The sequence below is a fragment of the Corvus hawaiiensis genome, chromosome 30, assembly GCF_020740725.1.
Source record: "Corvus hawaiiensis isolate bCorHaw1 chromosome 30, bCorHaw1.pri.cur, whole genome shotgun sequence".
NCBI classification, from domain to species: domain Eukaryota; kingdom Metazoa; phylum Chordata; class Aves; order Passeriformes; family Corvidae; genus Corvus; species Corvus hawaiiensis.
This window is the reverse complement of record NC_063242.1, coordinates 13,020,832-13,033,195: the sequence shown is the minus strand read 5'-3', so window position 1 is coordinate 13,033,195 and position 12,364 is coordinate 13,020,832. Positions and strand designations below refer to the sequence as shown.

The 12,364-nt window shown below is 38.8% G+C and overlaps 1 protein-coding gene across 6 annotated transcripts in view; it reads right to left on the bottom strand.

Moving 5' to 3' along the window:
* The window catches only part of SPIRE1 (spire type actin nucleation factor 1), a 128,163-nt gene that overhangs the window by 92,792 nt on the left and 23,007 nt on the right, over window positions 1–12,364 (bottom strand). The window lies entirely within an intron of this gene.

Below are 12,364 nucleotides of genomic sequence, written 5' to 3'. Positions count from 1 at the left end.
GAACATAATATCAGAATAACTGCCAGCAAAATTAATTATAAAGATCTTTCATTTTTAAAAGCACACAGGCCTTCCTGCAGAATATGTTCCTTTCAAACATTCTGCTTTCACAACATGACATACTGTTTCCATGAGCATTAATTCAAAACTATTGATGTATCTCACATGTCTCCACTTCTCAGAGCTCAAAACCTTGACAAAGCAGCCCAAGAAAGTCTCCAGAAAAGAAGAAAAATTACACGGCTGCTTACAACAGATCATCAGATAATATGGGAGAGTCCATTATACTGCATGGTTCAAAAGCTTAGAACAGCTCCTCATTCTGATTTCACTTTTAATCATTAAAATACCCTGTATACATATCATAATAAGATTCTTATATCTCTGTAAGACCACATTTCAAAGCAGCTTGTTCCCTAGACCAAGGTTTCTCTGTGAATAGGCTGTTTCCTTTCTGCTCAACTTCACAAAGTTCTGACATGTTCCCTTCTTATGTTTCTCTCGCATCCTCTGCTCTAATTAGCCCTTTAGTACTATTTGACAGCCCTTAAAATAGAATTTCTTGAAAAATATTTTAAAAAATCATAAAAACCCAAGAGTTAAAAAGACAAGAAAAATAATCCCTGGGTGAGAATGTCCTAATTTCCTTTATTTTAGATGGTTGGGTACCAGAGCACTTGCCTTGAGAGGACAGGCAGATGGGCCTGGCCTTCTTCAAGGCTGGAAAAGAGAAAATTTTGCTGTGGGAGTGAAGCACAGCCTGCTGATACCTGCAAAGTAGTCATGGAGAAGACAGAGCCGGACCCTTCACTGCATTGCACAGTGTGGGAACAAAAGACCATGAAAATAAAGTGAAACAGGAAAGGTTCAGGTTAGATACACTCAAAAACCAAAAAATCATCTGGAGGACAACGAAGCCCCGGAACAGGTTGTCCAGAGATGTTATGGAACCACTGTCCTTGGAGGTTTTTAAAACCCAACTAGACAAAAAGCCTTGAGTAACTTAGTCTGAACTGAGAGCTGAACACAGGCCCCTTCCGACCTAATGGTTCTGTTTGGAAATTTTTAAGCAAACATTCCTCTTCAAATTTTAATGTTGCTGTTGCAAAGGAAGCAGCAGCTTGCCTAAAGCAATCATACTGATGGCCACAACCTCAACAGCAGCAAATACAGAAATGAGAAATTTCCTTTCTCTAGAAATATGGTGATTAATCATCACATATTTATGGTTAAAGAAAAATAAAGGCTGTCCCTTAAAACCCACGTCTTAGAGGCTTTATTTACATGTCAGTATTTATTAGGGTTTATCTTTTCTTAAGATGGAATCTTGCCATGGGCACAAGTTCATGCACATGCATGCAGTACTATTATCTCTTTTATGGCATAGGTGCTGTTGTTATGCGTTATTTTAATGAAAATATAAAAGTCATTACATATTTATGTATGGTTATTTTGGAATAAAGCTGTTTATGGGATCAGTGTTTGGTCTGCCTAACAGAGAATAAAGAATTCTCCTGGCAAACTGATGTAAAATTTACACATGACAATTCATAATTTATAAACTGAAAATTTATACAGTCTTTAAAATACAGTTTATATCCAATAGTGCAAAAATAATTACCTATAAAATGTCTCCCCCTTTTTTTTTAAGAACAAATATAAGTGGTTAATCCCTGTATTTTTTTCTACTGGTATTTTAAGTGTCCAGATGATAGCAATGTACTATGCAGAATCTCCAAACACTGGGCTAAATTATAATATTGGAAAGTAACCCAACATAACAAAGAACTAAAAGTCACAAAAAATCTGTAAGATCCAGAACCCACTCCTGGCACAGTAACTCCTTTTGTCCCATCTGATTAGGCTGCCTGCTGAGCAGTACCAAACATAAATCCATCCATCTTGATCCCAAAGGGAGAAGACCAACTTGAAAACATTCAACTTCAATGGAAGATGGGATGGCATATCATATTTGAAGGACACCAACTAGAAATAAACTAGATATAATGAGAAACAAAGATAGGAAGATTCTGGTATATTCAGAATTCCTGAATTAGGTAGATACTTTAACAAAAAGATTAGTATTGAGTAATTTGGTAAGGTTTTCCTCATCTGAACAATTAAAATACTTCAGTTGACTCACAGAAGTGCTGCTGTTTGACAGAGCTGACTCTCTGAAATACATAAACTCATACTGTAAAATCCTGGTCACTCTCTCTTCTCAGTAATTACGGAATGCATGAGATGTCTCTCCCAGAACAACCAGTCTGTACCAGCATCACCAAAATATTATTTGTTAAAAGCAGAAATTATGCCAATATATTCTGACTTTGCCACATGAGGGTTCAATTTCTGGATATGATCCAGAAGTGGTTCATAAAAACTACCTTGATTTCTGCGCCCCCAAGAAGAAGAGGCTTCATCACAAACACATTATTTTGCTGTTCTTTATGTCAATTTTTGTAGCATAAAATGGCTACCTCTTCTCCCTTTTTTTACCCCCTAAAATATTATGTTTACTTACATGGTATACTTAGTTGTATCAGATGAATGTATGTTCTAGGCATTCCTTGGGATTTCAATAAAACTTGCATTGAAAACTTTTTAGTGAAAATCTAAAGACAAACCCTTAAAATACACTTTAAAAACCCTTAAATAGTGGTTCAAGACAACTGATGATGACTGTAGCACAGCAGGTAGAAAACTATCTGGTCGTATACTACTAAAACCTGTTCTGTCTTGAGCCACATTTGTAATTGCACTTGAAATATTAGCTACCAGTTTTTATGATTTCATCAAAAGACTCGTGCAACTTAGTCTGTTCCTTACAGTTACAATTCCTGAGTTGTGCAACAAAGTTTAGGGATTCTTGCTTGTTCATTTTAAAGTGGGGATTCTTTTAGCCTTTAAAGTTCACGTAAATAAAAACCAAAAACCAAACCCCAGGAATCCTAAAAGGCTTGGGGCTTTAGGGAAGAAATTAAAGAATTCAAACTCAAGAATTTCTGAGGAGGGAAAAAAGAGTTTTCTAAAGCCTGACCCAATTTCAAATGCTTCACTTTTATACTACTGCTTTGCTTCATTTCAGCTTTATTATTCCCATAGTAACCATTATGTAACTTCTACTCTAACGACTGCAGATTTTCTAGGGAGGCTTAGGATATACAGGCTCTATATACATTTTACACCAGTATTATAAGTGCTAGGGAGAAAAATAAAAAGAAGGAAAAAAGCCAAACTCATGCTATCCCACTATCAACATTCATGCTCCTAGAAACATTAACCCAGTTTTAAACAGCCGTCAAATCCTACCCAAAATGAGCAGATTTAGTAGCCATTACCATTATAATACTTTCCCAGTAATTAACTAAGCAAGGCCAAAACACTCAGTATTACAAAAACCAGGCTTACTGCACCCTGTGTTCTAATCACATGCAGTAAATTAAAAAACTTTCAAGCAATTTACTTAATGTAGCATACAAAATAAAAGCAGAAATACAAAGAGAAATACACCATTCTTCAAAACCCATTAATCATTCCAGTTTTTACATTAAACCTTTCTTAATCTTAGCTAGTTTTTCACTTGCATCATGTCCTCAGACATAGACCAGGCAGCTCTTTATTGCACCTAAAGGATTTCAAGAACTAGAAAATATTATCAAGAGGATAGAATATTTACAGCTGAGGTGGTTGATCTATTGCATTACGTTTACCCAAAGGCATGAAAGGCACCACCTAGAAAGCAAAAGATAAGGATTCACATTCCTTCATTCCTTATTAGTGCTCTTTTTTGTTGTTGGGGTTTTTTTTTTTTTTGGGGGGGGGGGGGGTCGGTTTTGTTTTGTTTTGTTTTAAACTCTGAGTAATAATCTTTCTTGGTAGGGAGAGCAAGAACAAAGAGGAGCAGCACAGGAATAAACAAGCAAGTCAACAGGAATAAACAAGCAAATCAACCACTTTTCTAAGAAGAAACCATCTAGTGGGTGAAAGGTGATGGCAAAAATTACATGGACTTTTTTCCTGCTTCTGTGTAGAAGGGAGAATTTTACAAGATTTTTAGAAGTCCCTTCTATCTACATGTTTATGATTCTGTTCTTAATAGAGCTTCAGGCAGTTATAATGACCAAAGTCTCCAACACTGAGTATACAAGATGTCATGAGACCCAAGAAATAGAATGTTTCTATTGTTCTGATGAGACAGCAATATTCTAAAAAATATTTCTGCCATTCCTCCTAAGAGGCAGACAAAATTTATTTATAGCAGGCCATAATTCTCTTAGAAGTTTATCCACCTTGCAGAATTTCATGTAAGACCTGCAGTGTTGTGAGATTTCCCACTTTCACGTTCTGCTGCTAACAGAAGAAAAAGAAGCTTCATCCTTGGTGTGACAATTTTTGACTTATCAAAGATATGGCATTAGCTTTGGGCATGTCTGTCAGCTCGAGCAGGCTGAAACCAAGAGCCAGGTACTCCCTGTGGTTACAAGTCCTAAGTTTTGTTGTTTTTTGTTTGGAAACTGTGGCAGTCATACTCTTTCACCAAGACAGATCAGAATTCCTGCTCAAACACTGAAACACACCACAAGGCAGTATTTGAACCAAGAGTTAGTTATGTTCCAGAGTGAGGCATTTATACAACTAAGGTGGTCCTTTTAGATTAGACATTACTGTACACACACACATATATACATACTATATAGATGGTAGCATCAGATACATAGATTTTAATTTTTAAAAATATATGTATATTTGAGGCTTTTCTAAGTACCTCCTTTCTGGAAAAACTGCTTGGTCAAATCCAAAGCATTGCAATCTCTGCTTCACTGCCTTGAAGGGAGCCCAAATACTCAGTCAGCTCAGGGTGGAAGGATCTCAACTACGACTCATTGGTTGGAGGATTTCTGCCCACTCCACATCAATTAGGAAATGATTCAATTGTGCTGAAGAGTAGTCCTCTTGCAACATAGCTGCTGAAAAAATACCTGTATGCCAATTCATACTCTACACAGTTTCCCTGGTTCACAGCTTCAGTCAGGGTGCAATATGTAGATACTTTGGTCCAAAAAAAATTTTTTTATTTAATAAATGGGTGTATTAGGTTCTTGTTGTTAATGAAATTTCTGTATTTGCAATATAGCAGCACCTAATCAGAGGAGCCAGAATGGTAGAGAGATGTGAAAAAGGTGGCATCAGATGATTATGGGATGCTCACTCTGTAGAATTTCTTAGATATAACCAGTTGACTAAGTAACAGATCCTTCACTTTTCATATTCATTCAATACAATTCTTTTATTCATAGAGCAGATGTAGCTCAGCTAGAAACTGCCATTTTCTCTACTAGGCTTTTCTGAAATACTGTCTTAGTAACTTAGAAAAGGAAGATTTCTGATGTTTTCTGTTCCCTTAGCAGCTTAACAACAGTATCATAAACAAATCTGTCTGACAAATATTCCTAACTGAAGATCTCCATAGGTATGTGAAGTATGTGTTCATTCCTCTTCGGGGAGCAATGAAAATGGGCAAAGAACTGCCTTCTGTGTTCTGGAGAGTCCAACGTCAACTGGTATTGAAGTAGGGCTAGTCTGGACTCATACATAAACACAATGGAAGTTACGAGACTGAGGTTTCTTGAAAACAGCTCCCAGTTTAGATGCTGCAAGAGGAGAATGGACATAGTATTGACTTTGTTATCCATCCTTGGAAAGGTCAGGCTTTTACAGGTCCTGTTTACAGCAAGTGAAGCTCTCTCTTTGCATGTGATATCTTCTCTTTGAGAGAGAAGGGACACAAAATCTATTAGTTTGCTTTGAAACTGTGTTTACAGTACTGTGTGGTAGTAACACTGCTAACGAAAGCAAGTGGAGGGCACATGCAGTATCAGATGAGATTTAGTATTGTATTATTTTTTGTTGGCCTGAGAGTTTAAGCCTGCTCTTTCATAAAGTAAAAAGACTTACTTAAAGTAAGTAATAATTTCTCTCCTCAGAAGTTACAGTAAAAATATTTCTTTCTAAATATAATTTGCTATGAAACAATTGAGATGTTTGGCTTTCCACAAAGGAATTTCTCTCAATCACAAACAAGTCTCTGACCTTCAAGCAAACAGGCACAATGATCCCAGTAATAATCTAAATTTATATTTTGACTAGCTCACAATGGCCACATAAATCACACATCAAGGGTGGGAAGATGAAAAAAATGGATAGGCCACAGCCACCCAACTGGCCAGTTGGTGGCTCTTCTGTGGATATTGGCCCTGTCATCATGGCATCTTCACTGGCCTGGGAGGGGATGTGGATGTAAAATACTGAAACAAACCTGGAATTAATTTCTCAGGCATTGGGGCATGCTCATTCCTGTCAGCAGTTAGGGTATGGTAATGCACTGGGACAAACACAGGACAACTCCTTGGTTTTTACTTTGATAACCCACTATGATACTCTCAAAAAGGATGAGGCATTAGAGGTATGCATTTTCCAGATCATTCATAACTTTACCTAAAAAACTTCTGTATTCTGTGTAAACCTGTACTCACAGGCGCGTGTTGGCAGCCACTGCTACAGGGAGAGAAAAGAAGTGCATGCATCCCCACCTACAAAGTTCAGCATTTCTGTGTGCCTATATTTTCTGTACTGGTTTTTTATGCTGTGATCAGGGAAAGGAAACACGCTTCCCTGTTTCTGAATGAGTAAAGGAACTCGTGTGAGGAAGCATTTAAGGGCAGCCACCTCTGCAAGAGGAGGCGAGTCAGGAGCAGAGGGTGACCACAACAGAGGCAGGGGCAGTGCCCTCACTGACCAGGGACGCAGGCACAGATACTCAAAGAGGAAAAGCAGAGCCGGTCTGGTGAGAGAAACCAGGGTCAGCCACAGTCCATAATCACCAGAGTCATCCCACGGTGACAAGGCAGGTCTGAGGCTTGGCCAGGAAGGCAACCCAGTGGGTCAGGTCCAGCGACGGATGTGGCTGGGCACAGGAGAAGCTGCAGCATAGTTCAAGAGACAAAATGCAAAGGCTCAGCTTAAATGTTCCTCCTGAGAAAGGAGGAGGAATGCCTGTAACAAGGCTTCTTCACAGCTCTGACATGGCTGTTTCCACAGCTGCCTGATCCAAGGCTACTCTACCACAGCAGAGCTCGCTTTGGGCATGGGCCACTATACCAGTGGTGTGTGCAGAGGATCCTGGCATGGGGCACTGTGCTTTGGTACCAGGAAATACCAAAACACCGGCAGAAAAGTGTGAATTATTCTACTAAATATATTTGGCAACTATCAGAAAATAAAATACTACTGAAAAAATCAGATGTCTGAAGTCAAGAAAAGGGACAATCCAGTCCTCACACATAACCTAAGATATATAAGACATAACCGAAAGATATATGGAGCTTAGAAAGTTCACTTGTGAGAGAGCTGCATCGGATTATCTTTTCATCTTGAATTTTTCTGACCTATGAGACAAAATAATAGTCATGTTCTTCAGGAAAAGAGAAGCTTCGTCCTAAAGATTTGGCAATTTGCTCACTACACTTGTTTCATAGCTGTCCATGAGACTACTTATAAGCCCACATTGTTCATTTTTCTTCTGTTCATTTTTTCATTAAATGAAGTCTATTGTATTTGGGAATATCCTGGAAAATGCTTGTAATCAAGTCATTGATGGTTTTGTGGGACAGAACAATGGCCTTTTTAAACCAATATTGTTTATGAAACTAACACCAATTAGGTCCATCAACAGTAACAAATAAACAAGACCTTCCTTTAAAAAAAATTACACCAACTATTGCAGAAAATAGTGAACACAAACATGCATGTGATTTTCACATCCACAAACCAGTCTTGGCTATTATGTGACTGTGACTCCTGCACTGGCAGACTCATTTTGGGTCACACAATCCTCCCCGGTGCACACAGCGGGGCTGTAGCAGCAGCATCCTCCTCCCATTTGTCCTTTGTAAGGACCTCTGACTCTCTTTAGAGACACTAACCTCGTTAGCCAACACGATGGCTCATTCCTCCTAGCCATCTGATCACTGTACACGCCCAGTGACACTCTGTGAGTCAGCTGGCAGTCTGTGAGGCCAGGGCAACAATTCCACCTCCTCCCTGAAACCTCCCTGCACCATCTCTGACACCTCATCTCCCTACGCGAGGTCAGCATGGGCATTTCATGCTATTAAAATATTTCAGGACTCCCATGTGTTAGACTCTCTCTCTCTCTCCTCTCTGAACTCAGAAAACAACCAAACTTTCTTTCCATCAAATACTTGAAGAGGCTAATGCACAGCTAAAATAACTCTGACTCAGAGCATTTAAGAAGCCATAAAAAAGGATTGATTTACACACAGGGATTTAGTCTTTTTTACACAAATTATTTCATTACGGCAACATGAGCAAACAAGCCACCAAAGTGTTCCAAACAGCATATGTTTAGGCTGGTTTAACAAAATGAGCAGCTAAGAAAACATTACTAATATCTGGGAAATACTTGCTTATCTTAAAGCCTTCTTATTTTAAAACTGAATTATCTGTATAGGCATATACATGCGCAAAAGGTTTATAGCACATGTTACTTGTCAGGCAGCTGCTTTTCTGTAAGAACCATTAAACAATTTCAGGTATGTAAAATCTATACAAATAATCCCTGTCAAAGATGTATCTAAATTTGAGACATTCACATGGGAAGGAAAAAAGAATGTATATATAACAAAAGGAGAAAGATCCAGGATATACAAAGAGCTCTTAGTTTATGTAGAAACTGTCTGGGCTCATATGTTTGGAAAACATTTCATCATGGGCTTCACTGCAGGTAAACAGTGATACAATGTAAATCAGAAAATGAAATATATCCAGCTGTCTAATAACAATGACAGCCTAACAGTCTTTTTAAGATAATTTAATTACATTTGAAAATGGCTACATTATGGTAACACGTGTTGGGTATTTTAAACATTACAATCCGTAAGACTCATTAAGTAACAACAAAGTTTATGTAAGTAACATTAGGTTCAGTGAACAGAAGTCTCTTCTAAAACTTGTGATCAGTCACAAGGCTCTATGACTCTTGAAATCATCATTTCACTTAAAGGGAAACTGCTCCCCCATGCCCCAGATATTTGCATATTCAAAATAAGCACATATCTGCTCATCATACCTACTGAACAAAAAACTACCAAGCCTCACTTCACTTTTTCCTTGTGCAACACACAGCAATTCCTGATGTTGTTTCACATGCCTGCAAAACACGCAATACCATACTGCTCCTCACAGGAAAACACCAATGTGTCCACTCTACTTTCTTTTGTCTGGTATTTCACCATGACAAAAATAAATATAAATACATACATACAAAGACTCATGTATGTTTTTGCTTGCTATGCATGATAAAATATGAGCTTTGTATCGAGAAAATAATAATACCACCTTAGAATTATTTGCAAAGTTTAAATAAGATCACTCGTCTCTAGCTTTAACAGTACTCCGAGAAGGAGCTCATGCCTTTGTCTTTCATGTTGTGCTGCCGCATCAGTGCTCTGCTCTGAGCACTAACCTCCATGCCCTCAGTATTTCTCAACCTGCAATTCAAAACAAGTGGTGGTAGATTAAAGACAAGACAGAAGGAATGTACTCATACCCATGAATTACATTTTCAAGTAACTACAGCTACCACTAAGAAGTTATTTTTCTGTGTTTGGGTGGGTGGCTGCCTGCATGTGTGTTCTTCACAAGAATGGTGGTGAAACAGAGGCGCAGACTTCCTGAAGAGGTTGTGGGATGTCCAACCCTGGATGCAACTAGGCAAGGTCCTTATCAACCACATTTAACTTGAAGTTCGTATTGTCTTCAGCATGTTGCTCATCCACCCCAGATGACCAGAGGTCACTTCAAGCGTCCCTTCTAAATATATTATTCTGTGATTCCATAACATTGTAACTTTGGCTGATTTAAAGCCCTGTCTCACAAATTCACAGGCAATAAAATGCAGAGGCCTTCATGCATGCGAGGACGCAGAGCCCTGCACAGGCCCTGGCAAACAGCACTGCTGCCAGAGTCGTCAGCAATGCCACACAACTTAATGAAGCTGCAGAGCTCCTGGTGCCCATGCTGAAGAAGTCAGTGCTGGAAACCTTCCCAACATCAACTCTAATGCAGCTAAGGCTCATGAAATAAATGGCAATCAGCAATGCCAGCGTGACCACAGCAAACAGAATCTGTCTTGGCACAACACATTAGCCATGACAAAAGGATTTGAGTCAGGATGGGAAACCCACACAGTTACTCACTCCATAGTGAAGACAAAAAATCTGAGAGATAATATAAAGAGTTCAGATCCATGAATGCTAAAAGACAATTTTTCACATTCAGAGCAAGTTATAAAGCTCATAAACTTTGTGTATCCACATGAAAAACACAATTACACTGTCTGTATAGGAACAGTTGTCATAGGATCTTCAGTGTCTTCTCATAAATAACATTGTGATTAACAGGAAAACCAACTTCATTGAAAGAAGCACTAGTAAATATTGCCAAAGGTACAAATTCAGTAAAATGTTGCATCGTTCAGTCTCATGATACAAGAATCAGATTGTTAAGCATCTTATGATCTAGGAGTATTCTCTGCAGGCTGGAAAAGGACAATGCCTGTTTTTCTTGACCCTAGAAATCCTGCAAGACATTCTTAAGTCAGCCACTGTAATGGAAGAAGCTGTGGAAATCAGAGACTCTGTGCAGTAATTACATTTCTAAAATGGACTGTGGCAGCATGAGTTATTCCTCCACTTCAGTGTCAAGAGGACGCAGTGCCCACAAGAGTCCTGGAGGTGACAGGCCAAGAACAAATGATAGACCCAAGGTATTAAGGGAGATACAGCACCTGTAAGAGTCAACTGCACATTCAGAATCCTGACTCTGCAGCTATAGGTGTTGTCAGAAGGTGCAATGGCAGCACCTGTGAGGCTCAGCGCAACCACATTTAGCAGGATTTGTGGCTGAGAACAACTGTTGTTGTATCCATTCATACCTGATTCTTTTGCTCATGCTTTTTTTAGCTCAGGATACCCTCATAAGATCTGCAGATGAAACCTTGCACTACAGTGCTCAGGACTCCTGACATTTGCAGCCCCTGGGGCCATGGCAGAACTGGGTCAAGACAGGGACAACAATGGAATTAGCCTGGAACACAAATGGGACCAACATGGTTTAAATAGCCACCTGTCACCTTTACAAGGAAGAAGTCTGCAGATGTGGGCTTTGCTTCCTCTCTTTGTGGGATTTGAATCCACTGACAGCTGTACGCTTAGTTCCAGTTCCTGGAACTCTCTGGAGCAGCAGAAATACTCTGCGTGTGGGGGGATGACAAGAAGAATGCTTTGAGGAGTCTGTTCTTTGGAAGCAGATTGCAGCAATTTAAAAGAAAAAAAAAGAGGCAGACTGGGATCCTCATTCATAGAGGAGCTAACGAGATCTGGCACTAAGAGGTGACAAGCAAAGTAATTAGAAAATAATTATTTTAAGAGAGAAAGGGATGTCAAAGAGTAGAAGTGAGTCAAGATAATTTTAACAGAATGAATCATAAAAAACGTACTATATAGTTCCTGTTGTACTGGGTTACTGAGAGGGATGGGCATGCTCCTAACTAGACCTTAGCAAGATCTTAACTAGATCTTTGTCCCTGCAGCCATTAAACAGGGGAAAAGTACAGCAACCAAGACTTTTCTGTCTTCTATTCAGAAAGCTTTTTGAAAACTTGCTTTCACAGGAGCTTTATAACATCTGTAATAGGCCATGTCAAACAAAACCCCAGTGTCACATAAATGCAAGCAGTGGTGAACAACAACACAACAACAATATAAATGCAATTATCTGTTAATTCATAATGTTCAAGTTTCCATACCAGGAAATGCAAGACAGTGTGAATGTGTATGTGCTTCAGTGCCTGCTGTCTGCTAATATCCATCCATCTATCTAGATATTCACACAGACATAAGATTAAAGAACCAAGATCTCCATACATATACAAGCCATCATTTCCAGAAACAAAAGGACTGACACTGACAGGACTTGCACTGACAGGAAAGTGCAAGGAATCTTATTCGTCTGACACTTTGTGTTTTTATGACAATTGAAATGCTAGAACAACACCAAAATGCTGTTTTACACTATAAATTCACAGTGAAGTTCAGGGTAGATTTAATGATTGTATCTTTGTTCATGATACAACTGGAAGAAAAAATTGTATCAGTCCTCTGAAGCAGATCTTGTGAAATGAAATTCTATTTTTAGGAGCCCAAGCTTGCTCACTTCTGACAATTTTTTTTTCAACTTCTTTGTCCTACTACTTATTATTATAGTAATACCACACTGCAAA